This window comes from Ailuropoda melanoleuca, chromosome 6 (assembly GCF_002007445.2).
Source record: "Ailuropoda melanoleuca isolate Jingjing chromosome 6, ASM200744v2, whole genome shotgun sequence".
NCBI classification, from domain to species: Eukaryota; Metazoa; Chordata; class Mammalia; order Carnivora; family Ursidae; genus Ailuropoda; species Ailuropoda melanoleuca.
Window position 1 is genome coordinate 88,224,430 of NC_048223.1, and position 11,394 is coordinate 88,235,823.

General features: G+C 44.8%; 1 long non-coding RNA gene across 1 annotated transcript; it reads right to left on the bottom strand.

Annotated features, from left to right (window-relative positions):
• Positions 1-2,645: 2,645 nt before the first annotated feature.
• LOC109488661 lies at positions 2,646-6,596 on the bottom strand. The gene is made up of 3 exons (XR_002141584.1): positions 6,531-6,596; positions 5,135-5,206; positions 2,646-2,700 (listed from the first exon to the last, which is right to left on the bottom strand). It is a non-coding gene; the product is annotated as an uncharacterized LOC109488661 (long non-coding RNA).
• Positions 6,597-11,394: the final 4,798 nt, after the last annotated feature.

The following is an 11,394-nucleotide window of genomic DNA, read 5'->3' on the forward strand; positions in this document are numbered from 1 at the left end:
TGAGCACAGTTCTCTCTGACCCCATGGTCTGTTGCACTATGGCCTTACAGTCAAGGGCCCAGAGGCCAGATGCAGCCTCTGGGTCTGCATCCTGGCTGGATCCAGCTGTTAGTGGTGGAAGAAATGTGCTTATGTATCTACCTCGCTGTACCAATCCCCGTGATGAGACCAGAGAAGCCAGCACACACAGAGCCCATTAGAGAGAGGGAGCTTCTGTCACAAAAGTCACTGCATAGGACGTCCTCTCCACACTGACACAGGGACCCCGGTTGGGGAGAGGCCACCCTTGAGAAGTTCCAGATGTCAGGGAGAGGCGTTCCCCATATAACCATTGGATGGGATATTAGCTATATTTGTATGGACACCTTTTGCCTGGCTATGTTCCCAGTATGACGCTGGCCATTGACCTGTGTCCAATTCTTTAGCCTTCCATTGACATTATCATGTTTCTCTTCTGCACATTGCTGATGTGGTAAGTTACACAGATATTTTAAATACTGAATCAGACTTGTATTGTAGGGGTGGTTCTTAATTAGTCTTGATGTGCTGTTCTTTTTATATGTTCTCGGATTTCATTTTACAGTGTTCTGTTGAAGGTTTTTAAATAAAGTTTTTTCTTGTTATGTATTCAACTTTTGGTCTTGAGATTTAAACAGTAATGACCCTGATTTTATTGCGGTAATCATTTCACGATATATGCATGTCAAGTCATTACTTTGAATACTTTAAACTTATACACAGGTGTATATCAGTTATATCTCCATAATGATGGGGAAAAGTCATTAAGAGCATCATCACACCACAACCCTTGCTTGACATGCACACTCCTGTTAATCATAGCTGAATTTACGTACGCACATTCATAGGCCCAGCATGTTTCTGTACAACCATGTTACATGCACACACCACACTTTGAGACATGCACACACTACGCACATGCCAAATGTTCACAAACCTCACATCATGCACACAGACACACACACACCCTGCGTTCCGTCTAGAACAGTGACTACAGCTCTTACCTTCTACACAAACAAAATAACTCTCCCCAGCCATGACTTCATGACAGGAATTTACCACCAGCTAGAATAGAGAGAGGGGTGACAGGTCAGGGATAGTGAATGGAGGAGGGCATGGTGAGAAGCCGCCCCATTCCCCTTCTCACATTTAGCCGACACTCACCAAGTTAGCCATGTCTTGCAGGGACTTGAATCCATTGCCTACGCCATACATTTGATCCTTTCTTCCTACAATGGCATCCAGCTACAAGAGAGAAGAGGTGTCTTGGGGCCATGGCCAGGGGTTGAGGACACAGAAATCCCCATCCCAGGAGATAGTCTCTTCCCTCATGCTAATAGACTCCAAGGGCCAGGCCCCAGCATCAGCCAGCAGCCCACCCTTAGGAAGGGAAAGGCCTTCCACCTGCACCTCTGCTGGCAGGTTTTACACACTCGTCATTCATTTCTGCAGCAGCTACCTGCTGTGCAGACACTACAGGTGGCTTACAGGACCATCCTTAGGAAAGCTGCCTGTGAATGCTTTCCCCATCTAGGCTCACAAGGGGCACCTGGTTACCCGTTCGGAATTACCTGGTCTTTCCTATAGTCTTTTACACCCACGCAATAAACTTTAGCGCCCATTTCTCGAGCCTTCTCAGCCTAAGAGAGAGAATCCTTTGAGTATAAAGTACCAAATACATGGAACAAAATGTTGTTTACAATGGGTTGGACTCACTTCAGACTTAGTCTCCTGAAGTGCCTTTGGTGTCAGTGGTCCTGTGGTCAGAGCAATAATCAGACTGGCAGCATTGTTGCCTGCAGGGGGAACAGGGAGTGACCCCATTGGTAAAGGCACACAAAAGGACTCTCTTTGCAGGCTGCTGGGGCCACAACACTGCTCCCCGTACCTCCTTCTCCAAGGGAGAAGTGCCCAGACCTCAGCACCTGCCATCATCAGCACCTGGAGGACTAGCAGGCCAGTTCTGACGGGAGAAGAAGCTTTAGCCAGGATGTTAGACGAAGATGGTTCTGGGCAGAGCACAGCCTTCTCCAGTGCTGGAAACACAGTCACAGGGTGACATCAGCCAGAAGGAAAGAACTGAAGGGAAAGGAGCCAGGGCCAGAAATGTGATGGAGACAAAGTGTGGGCAGCAAGGGGGAAATCCAGCACTTTGTTCTGAAAACAGAATCTTGTCTGCTCTAGGTCCCCTGGCTTTTCTGTTTCCTTGTTCAGGCAGCCCAAGTGTAGGTCGAGCACCTCACAGTTACCAAGAGCCTAGAGGGTACGTGCATGGCCCTATGTTGTTCTGAGACACATCACTGGGGGTGGGTTTCATCCTCATTGCACAGAGGAGGAACCCGTGGCCCAGAGAGGACAGCACCTTGCTCCAAGATTCAGTGCAATGAGGGTCTGCACCCGACCTCCCTGAGGCCCAGACCTGGCTCTGTCCCCACACCTGCCCACAGTGAAGTCACCAGGCAGCTTACCTCCAGCGTTTTCTTGTTCAATCTGCTCATTTGCCTGCAAAGAAATGAAGGAGTGTTGGGGGAGGGCAGTGAGAGGGCCCAGGAATACTCTACTCCATAAAACAGAAGTCCTCAGAGCTCTAGATTTAGTACCTTTTTAAATCCTTCATGCATATTTGTGGCTCCAGTAGGCTTTATATTCTTAAGTCTGCTAAGACTATTATGTATTTTGTTTCTAAAAGAAATCAGAAAAGAGGTTGAGGTATAATTTGGAGTTGATATTAAACATTGTTCCTGTCCTGGAGTCACTGTGTAGTGTGTAGACCTACCTGGCTGGGACAGGACACAAGTCAAGTAGCCTGGTCATGACTTTCTGCCCTCTGTCCTTGATATTTACAGCCTCACTCAGGCCTCCTCTGTCCCCCATCAGGTGAGCATAGGGTGGGAGATGCTGCTTTGCTGGTCCCATGGGTACAGCTTGGCTTTCTTTGCACTTGTCACTTTCTCAGGCACACAGACCTGGGGGATGCCCAAGGCCCTGCCTTGACAATCCACAGTGAACATGGGGCAAACTCATGAATCCCCACTCAGGATGTGACCCAGCTGCTACCAGGTCCCCCAGGAAGGCACACTACCCTCCAACAGATAAGGCTGAATTTGGAAATGGTCATCCTGCTGATTGATACTCCTGCCCTGTCCCATCCTTCCCTGCCCCAGACCCCTGAGGTTGACTCGGTCCCCCAAGCTTCTTTCCCTTCTGGATTGGTGCTAAAGGAAGTAGCAAGCTGCTTCATGAGAGCACTAGGGATCCTGAAGAAAAAGGCCACAGGCTGGGGAAGCGGCCCTGAGGGCTGTCCATGCAGGTGGATGAGCAGGGATCCCCTGGCTGCCATGGGTATGTGGCCAGACAGCTGCTGTGAAGGCAGATTTCACAGGTGGGACTGGGACACAAGAGGGGCTGGGGGTTTAGGTTCAGGCCAATCCCATGAGACGAGCTGAGCTGGCACAGCCAGACTAGGAGAGCGTGGACCCTGAGAAGGCTTCTCACTGTGGGGAGTGGAGATGTTGCTGTAGGGGGATACCTGAGAGCCCCAGGTCCAGCCCTGCCTGGCCCAGCCCAGCCCAGGAAGTGAGGCCTGGGACCCATGGCCAGTGGAGGCCAAACCAGACACTGTCTGCCCAGCAGAAGCACTTTCCTTCTTCTTGCTACATTTTGGAAAATTTTTGTTTTTTTTTTACTGAACCCTCAAATATGGGGGAACTCTCATCTCTTCCTAGTCTCTGGCCTAGGAGCCCCTTGGCCAGGGATATGCTTGCTTGTCCCAATGCCCCCAAGGAAGTGCTGCTTCTCCAGACCTACTCTTAGCTCTGAACTTGGAAGGAATACAGGCTCCTATCACCCTAAGCTAGACTCCTCTTAAAATCTTACTCCCTCACAAAAACATAATTTCACATCATTTCCACTCCCCTGGGCACACTGCCACTCCTGAACCCTTGCTTGGGGACAACATCACTATGTTCATTCTCCAGAGATGACTGGGAGGCCCTCCCTGAGCCCCCACATAGCTTCTCATATCTGGGACCCAAGCCTCCTACCTTGGAGAAGGCAGAGATTTTCCCCTCCCCAAAGAGCAGCTCTTCCACCAGAGCCCCCTGCCCAGCAGCCTTACTTCTCTCTGCCACCTGCCAGCGTTCCTCCCAATGGATTTGCTTCCTTCCATCTCCAACCCACTCAGGTCTCTCTGTGATACACATATAAACACACATACGCACAAATCCATGCCTCCACTAGTGCTTAGAGCAGCCAGCCCACTCCCTGCTTGTCCTGGAGTCAGACATGAGAGTGCTGTCTCCATGCACTGACATCACCACTCTGTTGCTCCTGGCTTCTCTCTATGGTCCTGAATGGAAGCTCTGTGCTACAAATTCTGAGGCCCATCTCATCCTAAGGGTGCTCACCCTCTCTTTGGACTTCACCCTCTCTAAATTGGGTTTCAGTCATTTGTGTCCACAAGAATCTTAACCTCCATGATTTCCCATTCTCAGACTTTTGGGCAAACTGCTGGGCCCACCATGACCCACCTAGGATGCAGGCATATCATGACTTCCTCAAGTGCCCTATCCCAGCCTTGTGTTCAGAACCCCACTCATGTGCTCCCTTGTGTCAGACCCACCAAGGGACCAAATCCCCTCCACTGAAAACACCAATACTTTGATGCTGCCCATCCCTTCCTCCCTGGGTCTGATTTGTCTCCCATCCACCCGTCCTCTCACATTGGCCCAGGACATAGAGTGACACACAACACAGGTCATTGTTCATAAAGGACCTGCACATCTGCTTCATACAATCCTGGGAGTCCTCACACATAGCCCATTCTAAGAAAATTAAAGAGCGTGGAGGGAAGAACTCAGGACAGCTGTAGTTCAGGGCTTAGAGGGGTGGAGATGGTCTAGCAACATATAGTCTTCCAGTGTCAGTGCAGCCAGGGCTTAGAGAGGGCTAGGGAGCCAGATCTGGGAGTCAGGGTGCACAGTGAGTGGAACTCAAGCCAGCCCAGCCTGCACTCCATTGGCCTTCCCACTGTGGTTTCAGGGAACCCTTCAGTTTTCTGGCTCTCCCTGAGACCTGGCTTTTCATGTCTGCCACGGGGGATCAAATTAGTGCTTACCTGTCTGAGGTGAGCTCCATAAGGGTGTGGCCCTGTGTGGAGTAGGTGATGAAGGACACCCGCATTTTCAAGCTGGGGAAGAAGCACGTGCTTGTGAGAAGCCATCGACACAGGCCCAAAATGATGCCAATAAAGCTCAAAAAAAAACCCCAAAAAACAAAAAACAAGGCTCACTGCAGCCAGTGAGGGGATCTATGTCAATTTCTATACTTCCCACTATAACTCTTCTGCTTTCCGGCCCATTTCCCAAATACTGGAGGTTCCCATCAATGTAGTGAAAAATTTTGAGGCCTGTGAGATGTGTGGCCTCCTTAGAATAGAATGTCAAGATGGAATTCTGCTCCATTCTTATATTCTTAAAGAAAGCATTCCAAAACACACACACACAGACACACACACACAGAGGCATATGCACAGTACATCACAAGGAGATAAACATCTTCACATTCCTGCATGAAGGGCTTGTCCCTGGCCTCTCTTCTACTGTAACATTCTTTGGACCTTCATTCCCTTCCCTCCTAACTCCTTCCTCACCTCCTTCTCTTGTCAAAGAAATTATTCTCTTTCTTGTCAGGCATTTATATACACCCCTTCCTTTCCATCCTCTGGCTACTGTCTTCTGGTCTGCTGACGCTCGGTATCATTCAGATAAATTGTTACAATAGGTCCCTAGCTGAGCTCTTTATTTGCTCTTGGCTCTTGCTCCAACTCATTTTATCCACTTATGAACAGACTTCTTTTCCTGATGCACATCCTTGATCATGTGAGACCCTTCCTCAAGAATCCTATACCTCCCTATAGCTCCCAGTAGGAAATTCAAGCCCTGTGGCCTGGCATTAAAGGTCCCTATATTCTTGGCTCCAAGTTGACTTGTCCAGCCTCATCTCCCAGTCTTCTCCTGACTAAACCTACTCTACTGCCAAACAGACCATTCACTCTACAAGAAGTCTCCTTGATGCTTCCTGTTACCCTGTCTTCCCCCATTCTTCAAGGACCAGTTCAATTTTCCACATCTCTTAAGTAATTATTCTTGACTTTTTCTCTAGGAATTCTTGTTTTTTCCTTTATATTGCCATGCAAGACTTTTGTCTCTTTCTCTTGGCCATTGGTATCATTTAACCAGGTGTTCAGTTACTGGTCAGCATGCTTTAACTTCCTTTCCAAGCTGGTAAGGTTCTCAGAAGCAGTGTCCCCTTTAATATGGTCTGACTCACAGGCAAGAGCCAGCAAAAGCTGCTGAGAACCAAGGGGACAATTTGACTTTTCTTCTTTCCTGCTTCAGAACACTATTGTGGGCACTGTGCTTCTAGCCTGAGGGACTCCCATGCCCACTGAAGCAAAGCAGCTGTGTATCTTCCTGGCAGAGAAAAACAACCTGCAGCATGGAGAGCCTTACTTTGGAAACTTCTTCACCACATCACCCACAAATATGTAAATGTCCTTCCAATTGTCGTTCGCACTGGCTGACCTGAAAACAGAGACTTGAGTCAGACGGATGAGGCATATACATTGGGTGGGAATTTTCTGCCCCCTAACGTCCCATAGTCCCTTTAGCAAGCTCCTCCTTATCCCACATAACTGAAGTCTGCCACACACCCTCAGTGACCTCTCTGAGTCATCCTGATGGTGACTTTCATCAGTGTAAATAGTGGGAAGGTTGGATAACCAGACCCATATGCTTGGGACCAAGTGACTTCCAGGGAGGAAGGACTTTGAGTGGCAAACCAGAATGGTTGGTTTGGTTATGGTAGATGGTTATGGTAAGTGGACAAAAAATGAAGGAGGTTGCATTTGTTGGAAAACATATTCTGATTCTGATATGTTGGCTCTCTTAGTCCCCCACTTTCCTTTGGAATAGCCATTAACAGCTGTCTGCTCCTCTTCTACTCTTTAAAGGTGTATAGTGGAGTGCAAGACAGGGCTTTTGGCACCACATTCCATTATATACCTCTTGGAAGCAACATATCCAGCCTCAGAGAGAACCCAAGCCAGTCCTGTAATCCTCTGTTGGACTCTGGATTCATGGATATCAGACTATCTTGACATACCTCCTTAGGTTGGGGATCCATTTGTAAGCCTAAGCCTGACCTGCCAACCATCCCTCATTACACACACAAATTCTGCTCACACCTTCATGTTTTCCAGCACTCACAGAGCAGGAAGAGACATTCCCAACAGAAACCTGCACCTCAGGCCAGGAAGGATGTGCAATTCAGACTATTTTATTTCTCTTCATGCTTCAAAGCTGAGCCACTCTAGACATGAAAGTCCTATTTCAGCACCACTGCAAGGGGAGAGATAAGAGCAGACCTGGGATACTGATGTTCTGTTGACATCATGCCTTGACCAGCAAGGAAAGACACAGACCCTTCATTTCCTTATTTTCAGTTTCTTACTCATCGGCTCCCACTTTAGTTCCTGGATAGTGAAGATGCTGAAGGGGGTTGGAGCCTTATGACATCCCCTTCTGCCTAGATGTGAAGCCCTTAAATGTGCCATACCAGCCCAGGGTTCAAAGATCTTTGCAATCCAACATCTCTATAGTTCTGTACTAATTCAAGTTTATGACTGGCAAATGTGAGGTTCACTAAGTGTCTTGGTCAAGATCCTGCCAGTGTTAAGGGGTGAAACAATCTGTTGCCCTAGCCTGGACTCTTTTTCTGGACCTATGACAGTTCATGTCTTTCCTATGTCATACAAATTCAAGGCACCCACAAGGAGGCCCTTCCTCTTTCCTCCAGTGATGACTATGCCAATAAACATCCTAAACGTCATGTTTATGTGTGTGATTCTCACATACCCAAGAGCGTCCTTCTCCTCTCTACCATTCTTACTGCCTTCTCTGAGTTTCATCTAAAACTATCAACAGATGATGAGGAAACTAAGGATCAATGATTCCAACTATGTCAGGATTATCATTCATGGAGCACATATATATGAAGCACTTTATATGCATGATTTCCAATTCTGAATCAACCCAATGATATTAGCAATATTCCCATTTTACAGATGAAAAAATAGGCTCTCACAGGTCAAGGAATTTGGCAAAATTTCCATGTGTAGCATGGATCTGAACCCAAATCTAGCTGTAAATCTCATGCTCTCCCCATTGGACTTGGGGGACTGGGGTGGTACTGCTGTGCCAACAATTGCTAGGAGTATAGCAGTAGACTCTGACAACTTACCCACAATACTGACTTTCTCACGGAAGTGACACGCTAAAACGCAAGGAAGACAATTCCTTGCTTAACTAATGGTAACACTTCCCACTTTCCTTCTCATTACTATTCTCCCCTGCTCTCCCCCGGAGTGAAGATAATCTTCCGAAGAAGATTCACAGGAAACAAGAGTCTTCAACCCACCTACCTGCCCTGGGAAAGTTTCTAGTTTATGATTATTTGAAGGAATGTCTAGCCTCTAGAACACAGAAGAATGTGAGTGCTCATGGGCAGTGGGAAAAACCACAGGGACCTACAGGTCCTTAGGAGAGAGGCAATATGGAACACTGGAGTATGGAGCAATCACATAGAGTTCCAGCACACAGAGCTCCGATCATGTTTTAGCAACCCACACTTAAATGAGAATGGAGAGATGGGGATCACCAGATATTTGAGTGCATCTCTACTGTTGAAGCTTAAGTCCAAAATATCTTAGTGATATCGCTATGCTGGGGGAATGGAAAAAGTGGGGAAGATTCATGTAGGACAGCTGAACTATAAGAAAGCTAAATTCTCTCCTTTCATAGTCAGAAGTCAATAGAGAATGAGTAAACCTCAAACAGCAAGAAGCAGCAACTGTATCAGCATGCTATTAGAAATTAATTTAATTAATTACATTAACTAAACTAATTTAATTCCTAATTAAAATAAGAAAAATCTGGAAGATTTGTAATGGCTACTTCTGAGAAATGGGATCAAATGTGGGGAGGAGGGGAGCAGGATCCTCAATTTTTTGTTGTGAGATTTGCAATATGTTTGGTTTTAAATTTATGTTCAAGAATTTCTTGACAAATTAAAAAAATGAAAGTACAAACAAAAACTAGTAGCATGGAGGATGTCAACAACAGGGCAGATTCTGAAACTCCAAGCCTTCATTCGCCAGTAGTAACATCATAAAAAAAAATAACCAGAAGCTTTCTGTACCAACTTTCTGCTTGTAGGAGCTCCACAAAATAATCAAAGGTTTATAGCAATAAAGTTAATGCCCAATCAAGAAACAGCCACCTTCAAAATGATAGGAAAAGTTTGTGGCATTTTTAATCATCCTTCCCTCACTCCTTCTAGCCTGGTGGCAGTTTGGTCTTGATTAATAGCCCAGTTCCAGGCTCTCCTTGAACCAGAAAGAGCAGTGTAGACCTTACTTACAATTATTGCGTATATCTCTTCTAACTGTCTGGGTCAATATGACCCCTGGCTGGGGTCAATTAGAGTGTTCAAAAGCAGTTGTGGACACAGATACATTTAAAAAGCCACAGGGGCACCTGAGTGGTTCAGTCAGTTGAGTGTCCGACTCTTGATTTTGGCTCAGGTCATGATCTCAGGGTCATGAGATCGAGCCTTGCATTGGGTTCTGCACTCAGCATGGAGTTGCTTGAGTTTCTCTCTTCCACTCCCTCTGCTCCTCCCCCCTGTGGACTCTCCCTCTCTACTTCTCTCTCACTGCCTCTCAAATAAATAAATAAATAAATCTTAAAAACAAACAAACAAACAAACAACCCTGTCTGAAGCATGCTTAGAAAAATCCCCAAGAAACCTTAAGCTTTCACTTTGGGCTGATCTCTAGGCTTTGAGCAAGCCTAATAAAGTGGTAAAGGAATGCCCAGCAAAGAACCATTTGTAAAGGCTGGTTGATGTGTTTGTTCTCTGTGTTTTGTTTTAAATTTTTGTGCTGTTTTATGTTTGTTCTAGCTCTTGGCATTCAAGGAAATCTCTGTCAAAATCTTAGCTGAATATAAGCTAAAGGAATAAAAACTCCAGTAATTACTTACAGCAAGGATATTCTTACAATCCTTGCAAAAAATGTTTGGAAAGCTCTCAAAAGAAATGGAAATCTACACACTTCTACAATAGATAACAAAAGCAAAAGCAGACCAGTACCTATGGGGAATTCTCATTTCTAGAATACCACATTAAATTGATAAAACACCCAATTTTCAACAAAAGTAAATCACAAAACGTACAAAGAAATAGGAGAACATGGCTCATTAGAAGGAACTAAATATAAATTCAAAGAAACCATTCCTGAGGAAGCCAGGGCATCAGACTTAGTAGACAAAGGCTTAAAGCAACTATATTAAATATGCTGAGAGGTAAGGGAAAAATAAGGACTAAGAAATAAAGGAAATAAGGAAAATGATATATGAACAAAATGAGGATATTAACAAAAACCTAATTATTAAAAAACCCCAGAAATCTGAAGGTGAAATGTGCAATAATTTTATTGAAAATTTATTAGAGTGGCTTGATAGCAGATTTGAGCATACATAGCAAACAGCAAGGAAGGACATTATATATTCATAAAAGGGTAAAATAATCAAGAAAATAAAAGTTATAAACAGATATGCACCAAACGTCAGAGCTCCAAAAGTTATGAGGCTAACATTGACAGAATTTAAGAGGGAATTAGAAATCTCTACAACAAAGGTTGAAGACTTCAATATTCTACTTTCAATAATGCATTGAACAACTAGACAAAATATAAGGAACTAGATAAATAAGGGAATCAAAGATGTGAACAACTGTATAAGCTAGTTGTACCTAACAGATACATAGAGAACACTCTATGTGACAAGAGCAAAATGCATTTTCCTTAAGTGTTTGTGGAATGTTCTCCAGGGCAGATTACATGTTAGGCCAGAAAACAAGTCTTAACAAATTTAAAACAATGGAAATAATTCAAAAAGAAATATAAACCATAAAAATAAATCATACAGAAATCCTGGTGCTAAAGAATACAATGATTTCACTGAAGTATTCAACAGAGGAGTTCAATAGCAGACTAGAAGAAGCAGAATAAACTGTCAGTGAACTAGAAGATAAGGCTTTTGAAATTATCCAGTCAAAGGAGCAAAAAGAAAAAAAAGAATGGAAATGATCAACAAAATGTTCTTTATTACAACAAACAACAAATTTTCAACTATAAGAACAAGTTAAATGAATTGCTGTATACCATTCTTGGTTAACACTGTGCCAATACTGAACATTTTAGAGTTAAAGAATGGATTATTATGGGTAAATACATGCCCAGAATATCTGTTATGA